The sequence below is a fragment of the Lynx rufus genome, unplaced genomic scaffold (genome assembly GCF_022079265.1).
Source record: "Lynx rufus isolate CCGP_SWC_20201006 ecotype Redwood Valley unplaced genomic scaffold, mLynRuf1.p SCAF_9, whole genome shotgun sequence".
NCBI classification, from domain to species: domain Eukaryota; kingdom Metazoa; phylum Chordata; class Mammalia; order Carnivora; family Felidae; genus Lynx; species Lynx rufus.
The window spans coordinates 88,197,764-88,206,039 of record NW_025814897.1 but is presented as its reverse complement, the minus strand read 5'-3'; the positions used below and the strand labels follow the sequence as shown (position 1 = coordinate 88,206,039).

Sequence of the window (8,276 nt, the reverse complement as noted above, 5' to 3'; positions counted from 1 at the left end):
AATGACTATGTCCTTGCTTGGAGTAAATGCTTCCAGGTTGAGCAAATGGTAGACTCTAGAACCTTCCTGACCGAGCTCTCCCAAGTAATTGCTGAGGAAATGGTGAGGGTGAATCAGTGCTTCCCAGAAGGGCCCTGGCAGTCTGAGTTTCCAGGGTTTGACATGCAGCATGGGCCACAGGAATCATGGAGAATGGGCATCTGTGAGGGAGAACTTCAGGCGAAGGAGGGATTTCCTTAAGACCAAGTCCTTTTGTTGTTGTTGTTGATGGTGATGATGATGATGATGATGATGTTGACGTTGATGATGTTGTCCAAGGTTTATTGAAGATGTTACAGCCTGGCAGGAAGATTCAAACTTCTCCACATGGTGTTTTGAAATTCATCCTGATCGTAGGCTGAGTGACTTCCAGGTTGGATGGAGTACCAAAACCAAGGGTTTCAACATTTCCTTGGTGTCAGGATCTACCTCAAGATCTGCTGATGCAGGGCTGAGACCTCAGGTATATAATTAGCCCTCCTTTCTCTCTCCTCCTCCTGAGACTTGATGGAGATACCTCTCCCCGGGCCTCTCTGCATCTGCTTCATCAGACACGTGACATAGCCCTGCTGCCTTGTTGTGGAGCCTCTGGCTGGGAATAATGGCGGTCTCCTCTCACAGGGCCGTGTCGGTACGGAAGTCGTCCAGGTGTGTGTAGTACGTCTCAGTGATGACCCGAGTCACCTTCTTCACGGTTCTGGTGAGAACGTGGCCTGTGTTGGCGGGTAGGGTAAAAGGGCCAAGGCCTTAATATTTGACCTTTGTAAGATGTGTCTGCGTTATACTGCAAACTAGTGAAGTGAAATATTTCAGATCTATTTTAGACTTAATCTTTTCTGTCATTAAAATTTGTGCATTTTAATTAAGCCCAAGCAGAATTCCATTTGCAATGGCATATTGAATATCTTTGTAATTAACAATAGCAACCCAGGTAGATAGGTTTCCTTCATGTTAAAAAAAAAAAAACACTTTTTTTTTTGAAATAATTGAAGATTTACAGGAAGTTGGAAAAATAGTAGAGGGGTCTTTTGTACCCTTCACTCAGTTTACCCCTTGACAGTATCTTACATAACAATATATGTATTTCATAAATTCTTTAGTATATGTTATAATCAGATAAAATAATCTTTTTTAAAGTTCTTGAAGATGCTTTTTAACCTTTTGTTCTGAATTCGTTCCCTCTCCTGAGCTATACTCCATCGAATTCTAACTCCCTATGCATATCCCCAGGGGTGATAGTCAAAATATGAAAAGATATATAAAAACTGACTTTGCTTTGAGAGTGACTAATCAGAACACCAGCCTGGTTCCAACAACTAGAACAGAGTTCTGGATACTCCTGAATTAATCTTTTAGTTTCTAGATCATGGGAATGTCTGAGAGAAGGTATCGGGGGAGGTGGCTATTGATCAGTGACATAAAAATATTTCAGTATTTGGACCATCAGCTCAATATCAGTCCATGTTTCCCTGTAGTACACTTGTCACATTGCTTGGTATCCATAGGATTGCTTTTACTTGTCCCCTGTCCCCCCATCCTAATATATTATCAGATCTTTGAAAGCAAAGACTTTGTGCTTAATTTGCAGAACTGTAGAGCCCAGCATTGTACCTAGCTCAATATCTGAAAAATGACCAATCCATAAACGAAACTTAGGTTCTGGTCCTAGGCCTGTCCTTAAGCTAGCTGTGTGACCTTAGGCAGAACACTCTGGTCTCAGAATCTTCTTCTGTAAAACAAAATTATTAAACCTTCTTGTTCCCTTTAAATCTTTACAGGGAGTTTGTAAGAATTTCAAGATATGCAAGAATAAGGAAAGACTGATGGTAAAATAAAAAATTCCATTTTGGCAATTATCTGAGTGCCTATTGTATGCAAAATACACAATTTTTAGAAGTCTGGAGGGAAAAGAAAAATGGGTAAACAGTATTCATCCTAAGGAAATCACTGTCTAGTGAAAACCATCTTCCATAACACCATAATAACAGACAAAATGATTTAAGCACTAGAATAGGCACACAAATAAGGCATTTATTTCAGAAATACAGAGAAAAGAGCAATACATTCTAATTGCCATACTGATATAGCTTCATGACATCTGAAACCAGTCTCTTGCCCAAATTCCAAGATGTGATTAATGTTGATATATAATATTGGATGAATAAATAATATTTTAAAGCCACTGTTAGGTCTAGCATGTAGTGAATTATTTTAAGCGTTAGTATGCTGTCATTCTTTTCAGCTGCTATTAGCAGTCTGATAATATTTATATGTGTACCAGGCCATCAAGTAACTGGCCACACTCAGATTTTTCAACTCCAAAGCTCCTGTTCTTAACTACCATTTAAAAATAAGGCACACAACACCACTTTCAATCACAAATGGAAACAACTTTCCCTGATACTAATAACAGAAAAGTCATATTAGTAAACGGGGTGTGCTGGCACAAATCTCCCAGGACAGATTTTTAGCCACTAGAAAGGATTTTATCAGATATAACACTTTGACGTCATGAGTTTAGTTTGAAAATAACTTTCTCGGGGTATGTCGGAAGAATTTTTCCCTGTCCCTGGGTGCCAGCTGTAGATTTACTTCCTCTCAGCTCCAATTCAACCTTTTGGCCTGTTCTGTGAAAATGGGTCTGGGCCTTTAACATTTGTCCTTCGCCAGCTGACCCTGGAGCTTTGTCAGTAGAGGGTGCTGGAGAGATGTTACAAGAGGAAAGGGTTTTCTTTCTTGGTTCCTGCAGCAAACTTGAGTTCCTGTGTCTTCCTTCAACACTGGGCTCTGGCGGCACATGTCATTTCCCCAGTGGCCAGTTGCATGGCAGTCTTCTCTGGTGTCCTGCCCCTGAAGTGCACCAGGGCCCAGCAGCCAGGCTCCCCTGGACCCTCCTCAGGCAGTTGTATAAGGGTGTGAACTCCAGGGAGATTTATGGTAAGTTTCACAGGTGCAGCACCACAGAGACTCCTTTGCCATCCAGTAAGCCATGGCCATGCCCTCTCCAGGATGAGCTCAACCTTAGCGGCCATGGGGGCTCTTCTTCTGTACCCTAACTCAACCTTAGGGGTAATCGCGATTGGATATAATATAGGTAATAGAACTGCTATTAGAGATCTGCTATTTCTGTATTCTTTAGAGTTCTCTTCTTACTAATCATTCATCACTACAAAGTCATGTTATAGCTGATAATTCTTTATACTGAACTTTCATTGTTGTAATGACTGCATGACTCCAATATTTATTTTCCTCATTAGACTATAAACTCCTTGAAGACAGGGATTCCCTCCTGTTTATCTTTATTCTTCTAGCTCCTGGGACAGTGCCTAGCACATAGCAAGACATCAGAACACGTTTGTGAAATGAATCAGTTTGTTTACAAAAGACGCAAGAGATAACACAACTTCAAAACCATTATCATGACATGGAGATCTGGGCACCAGTCTCTGCCAATTCTCTGCTGTAGAATCTGCCCATTTTAGAATTGGGGGTATTCCCAGTCTACCCCCTTGGAGCTCGACTCATGCTACATCTCAGATTCACCTTTGTCTTTAAGACAATTGTTTAAGTCACTATCTTGCTCAAACCTCACTCCTTTAGCAAGTTTTTCAGGACCCTTCAAGCTTCTTTTCAGTCTCCCTTCCCAGCTCCTGTCCCATCCCGCCCCGCCCCCATCTTCTTTCTGGACCACAACTCAGCACACACACAGACAGTGCCAAAGGGACAGAAGCAGGGGGGATTTCAGTCCTTTCCCCCCAAAGCAGAGCTTGTTGGCACATTCCTAATCAGAAAGAAATGATCCTGGTAATGACCATATAATTAATGCGGAAGTACGTGTGCTGCGAAGCAATGTTTGTTTTTCTGCTCTCGTCTCCTGGCGAGGAGAAATGTTGGCTACAGCTTATCTATGCCCAAGAGACATTGAACCAGCCTCTTTGGCTTTTCCCACCAGTAACTAACATTATTAGCTGTAGCCTTTACCCTTCAATGTGGCCCTGAAAGAGTTCAAGCCCTGGCCTTGATGTTGCCACCTGTGTGGGCATGGGCAGGTGTCTTAACTCTTCTAACCCTCGTTTTCTCCATCTAGAAAATAGGTACGATAGTAAAAATAGTAGCTACTGAAAGAAAATTAGATGGTACATATAAATTACTCAGCACAATACCCGTATGGAACAAGCACCTAGCTGAGAGTTTGCTGTCATTTTTCACCAAGTCCCACATGATCTGGAAATAAGAAAAGAATAAAAGCTGTTTCCATCAAGATGGGATGTCTATACATGCCTGCCAGAAAAAAAAAAGGCTCTCTTAGAGGACTATGGCAAAGGTGGATTTTGAACAACTGGGTGACCTGTCCAGGGATCCTAGGGATACTCAGAATCCAAGTGGGTCAGGTGTGCCGTCCTTATTACTACTCTTCAGAGGAAGAGGGTCTCTTGTGATATTCCCACTGAAGGGAAAGCAAACAGTTCCCCCCAGATGTCCCAATACTTCCTTGCATTCTAGTTGCCTTCAATGCACTAGGTGCTCATTGGAAAGACCATGGTGACTAAGAGGCCTCGGGTGGCTTAAGCAAGTCACAGCCCATCTAAAATGGAGCCAGGGTCAATCCCACCCAAGCCACATGGCTGGTGATGGGGGTGGGGAGCTGGCTATTACCAGGAGAGGAAATGTCCACTGCAAACACTTTGTCCCGCCCTTCACCTCCTACCAGAATTTCCCACCCACCATCACCAATAAAATGGTTTCATAGATATTTTTAGCTCATCCATATTCCAGCAGGCTCTTCTCCCTTGCTGGTATTCCGGCCTCATTCTCCACTGCTTTTCTTATAATGACAGGACAATGAAACATGGAGAGTCACTGACCCTACGAGTTTAAGTTTTCAATGACTCCGGAATGACGGGGTCCTTCAGTGAATTTGAAATATAGCTGGAGTTGTTGAGTCACTATGTGCCCTGAAACTCAGCTTTGACAGTCTCACTGTAATAGCAAAGTCAACTTTAGAATCTAAAATCAACTTCAGACTTTACACAAGCGAAGTCTAAAGGATGTGGCCTTAATCCTGTTTCACACTAGCCTAACACCTGAAAACAAAAAGCAGTTTGAAGTTTTACTAAGAATGTGTATGCCATTATGTGAATTGAGCTGGTCTTCTGCTAATCTTTTCAAAGCCACAGATTTCTCCGGAACAAGGGACTTTTGTTTTTGGCTACCCTGATACACTTTTCTCATGCTCTCTCTTTGAGTTCCAGTGTTTGTTTCTTAAAAACTTTCCTGGGGCACTTGGGTGGCTCAGTTGGTTAAGTGTCCAACTTCAGCTCAGGTCATGATCGCACAGTTCTTGAGTTTGAGCCCCGCGTCGGGCTCTGTGCTGACAGCTCAGAGCCTAGAGCCTGCTTCAGATTCTGTGTCTCCCTCTCTCTCTGCTCCTCCCCCATTCATGCTCTGTCTCTCTTTTTCAAAAATAAATAAACATTAAAAAAAAAAAAAACTTTCCTCTTCAAGCGCCTGGGTGGTTTAGTCATTAAGCATCTGAATATAACTCAGGTCATGATCTCACAGTTTGTGAGTTCGAGACCCACTTCGAGTGAGCTTCTACCCCACTTCGGGTAAAAAACATGAGCCCTGGGTGAGCCCCACTTCTCTCTCTCTCTCTCTCTGTCCCTCGCTCACTTGCTCCCTCTCTCTCTTTCTCTCTCTCTCAAAAACAAAAACAAACACAAAAACTTTCCCCTCCAAAGAAGTGGAAAGGTATAACAATTAGGAATTTGCAAAGAAATAAAATTATACTTCCATATTAATTTCTAAAACTGCTTTTACAATGAAAACAAATGAACATAAGCAATACTGATGAGCATCAGTTTTAAGAATTTTCATTTGGTCTTTTTTTTTTAATGTTTATTTATTTTTGAGAGAGAGAGAGAGAGAGAGAAACAGAGTGTGAGTGGAAGAGGGGCAGATAGAGAGGGAGACACAGAATCCAAAGCAGGCTCCAGGCTCCGAGCTTTCAGCACAGAGCCTGACGCAGGGCTCAAACTCACCAACCATGAGATGGTGACCTGAGCTGAAGTCGGACGCTTAACCTACTGAGTCACCCAGGGGCCCCTCATTTGGTCTCTTAAAGGTGAGTGCTCATTTCTGCTGCGTTCTCTCAATTAGCCGCACCCATGGCGGAAGCCCTGTTGTTGACATGTGATGGCTATAACTGAGACATAACTGCTCACTGGTGACAGCATGCTTCAATTGCAGGCAAAGCATCCAAAAGGAAGTAAACAGAATCTCAAATGCTGATTGAGCAAAACCTAAACAAATGATGCTATTATTTACTCCTGAAGTTTAGGTATCTTGAACCATGAATACTTTAGAAAAATACAGCATCTTATGATTTAACATTTTGTTACTTCATGGGATGACAATTTTGTAGTCCAATCCAGTCAGTGTGATTTCAGTGTTGTGACCATCAAATGGAGAGACCTTATCTAATCATACACTTTATGTATTTTATACATATTACATATTACACATTATATATCATACATATTATATATACATACATACTCTTTTGCCATTTTTTCTCCAAGTCTATAATAGCTAAGAGTTAAAATTTTCATTTTGGCATATATTTCCTACTGAAGTTGACAAATGAAGGAATGTATAAAGTTTCTTTTATTCTGTAAAATTTAATCTTTTTAAAAACACATTTATTGGGGCACCTGGATGGCTCAATCGGTTGAGCGTCTGACTCTGGCTCAGGTCATGATCTCGCAGTCTGTGGATTCGAGCCCCACGTTGGGCTCTGTGCTGACAGCTGGGATCCTGAAGCCTGCTTCAGATTCTGTGTCTCCCTCTCTCTCTCTCTGCCCCTTCCCTGCTTGTGTTCTATCTCTCTCTCTCTCTCAAAAATAAATAAACATTAACAATTTTTTAATAAAAATAAAAACAAAAACACATTTATTGAAGTATAAATGGCACACGATAAACTGCACATATTTAGAGCATCCGAATTTTCTACGTTTTGGCATATGTGTATACTCATGAGACCATCACCATTAATCAAGATAGTGAATGTATCCATTACTCCCCAAAGTTTCCTCAGGCCCCTTTTGTAATCCCCTCTGTGCACCCCCATCCGAAGCAACCACTGATCTGCCTTCTGTCATCACAAAGTTTAATCAAATGGGATCCTACAAAATGTACGCTTTCGTATCTGGTTCCCTTCGCTCAGCATAATTATTTTGAGATTCACCCATAAAGTAGTTTGCTGCGTTGCATTGCTGAGTAGTGAGGAATAGAGAGTTTTCTTCTCTGCTCTTGCAATTCATAAAATAGAAGTTTGTTAATTCTGCTAAGTCTTTCGTTGCCTATGTCTGAATGCATTAAATGCCTGTCTGAAATGCACTAAATACGAGGCCTTCTAACTCTGTTACAACGCCCGGGATACCAGGTTTACCTGTGACTTTAATTAAGTTGTGTTGTTATTGTAAATTGCACGCATTAGGAGAAAGTTTGACATTGATTTGAATTGTAGAATCATCAAATTCCGTGACAAGGGTGAGCTTTGGAGATTATGTCACCTACCTCTTCATTTTACGGACGAGGAACTGGATGCCCAGAGTGATATGTGGTCTGTCCGAGGTCACACAGAGCAGGCTTCTTTCAGCAGCGTGACGGCGGCTGGTGGAGGCTTAAGGCGGAGGGTGCGGTCCGTTCTTCCCTGTGCTGTCGGCTTCCTTTCATCATTCCCGGCTGCAGGCTGCTGACCTCTGCCTCATCCTCTTTCTGGCCTCCAGCCAGTGGTCCCCGACGCCCCCCCAAACTCCACTAACCTCTGGGATGGAGTGAGTGGCCTTGCTCCAGGATGGCAGACTGATTGCAGTCCCTCAGTGCTAGAGAGCAGCTCAGGAAACCTAAACTTCAAGACTGCCTCTGCCTGATCAAGCTGAGCTGCCAAATTTAATGGGTGTGTGTGATCTCCTTGTTGCTTCAGAGCAGCCACCAAGGTGTTTCCCTCCCAGAGCCCCAGGCAACAGGGCAAAAGACTCCGGCTGAAGCCTAGAGAGAGAAAACTAGGCTTGATTTGCCTCCTCTTTTTTATCCTTCCTCCTACGATACTTCTGGGGCCAAGAAAGGGCAGGCTTTCCTCCTATATGGAACTCTACAAGCCTGGGCCGTGATGAATAAAGATGGAAATAAAGGAAGCCATGCAATGCTCCCTTAATAGTCTGACTTGCAAAGCT

General features: G+C 42.5%; 1 pseudogene; it reads right to left on the bottom strand.

Annotated features, from left to right (window-relative positions):
• Positions 1 to 352: 352 nt before the first annotated feature.
• LOC124506010 (40S ribosomal protein S17-like) lies at positions 353 to 3,071 on the bottom strand (annotated as a pseudogene).
• Positions 3,072 to 8,276: the final 5,205 nt, after the last annotated feature.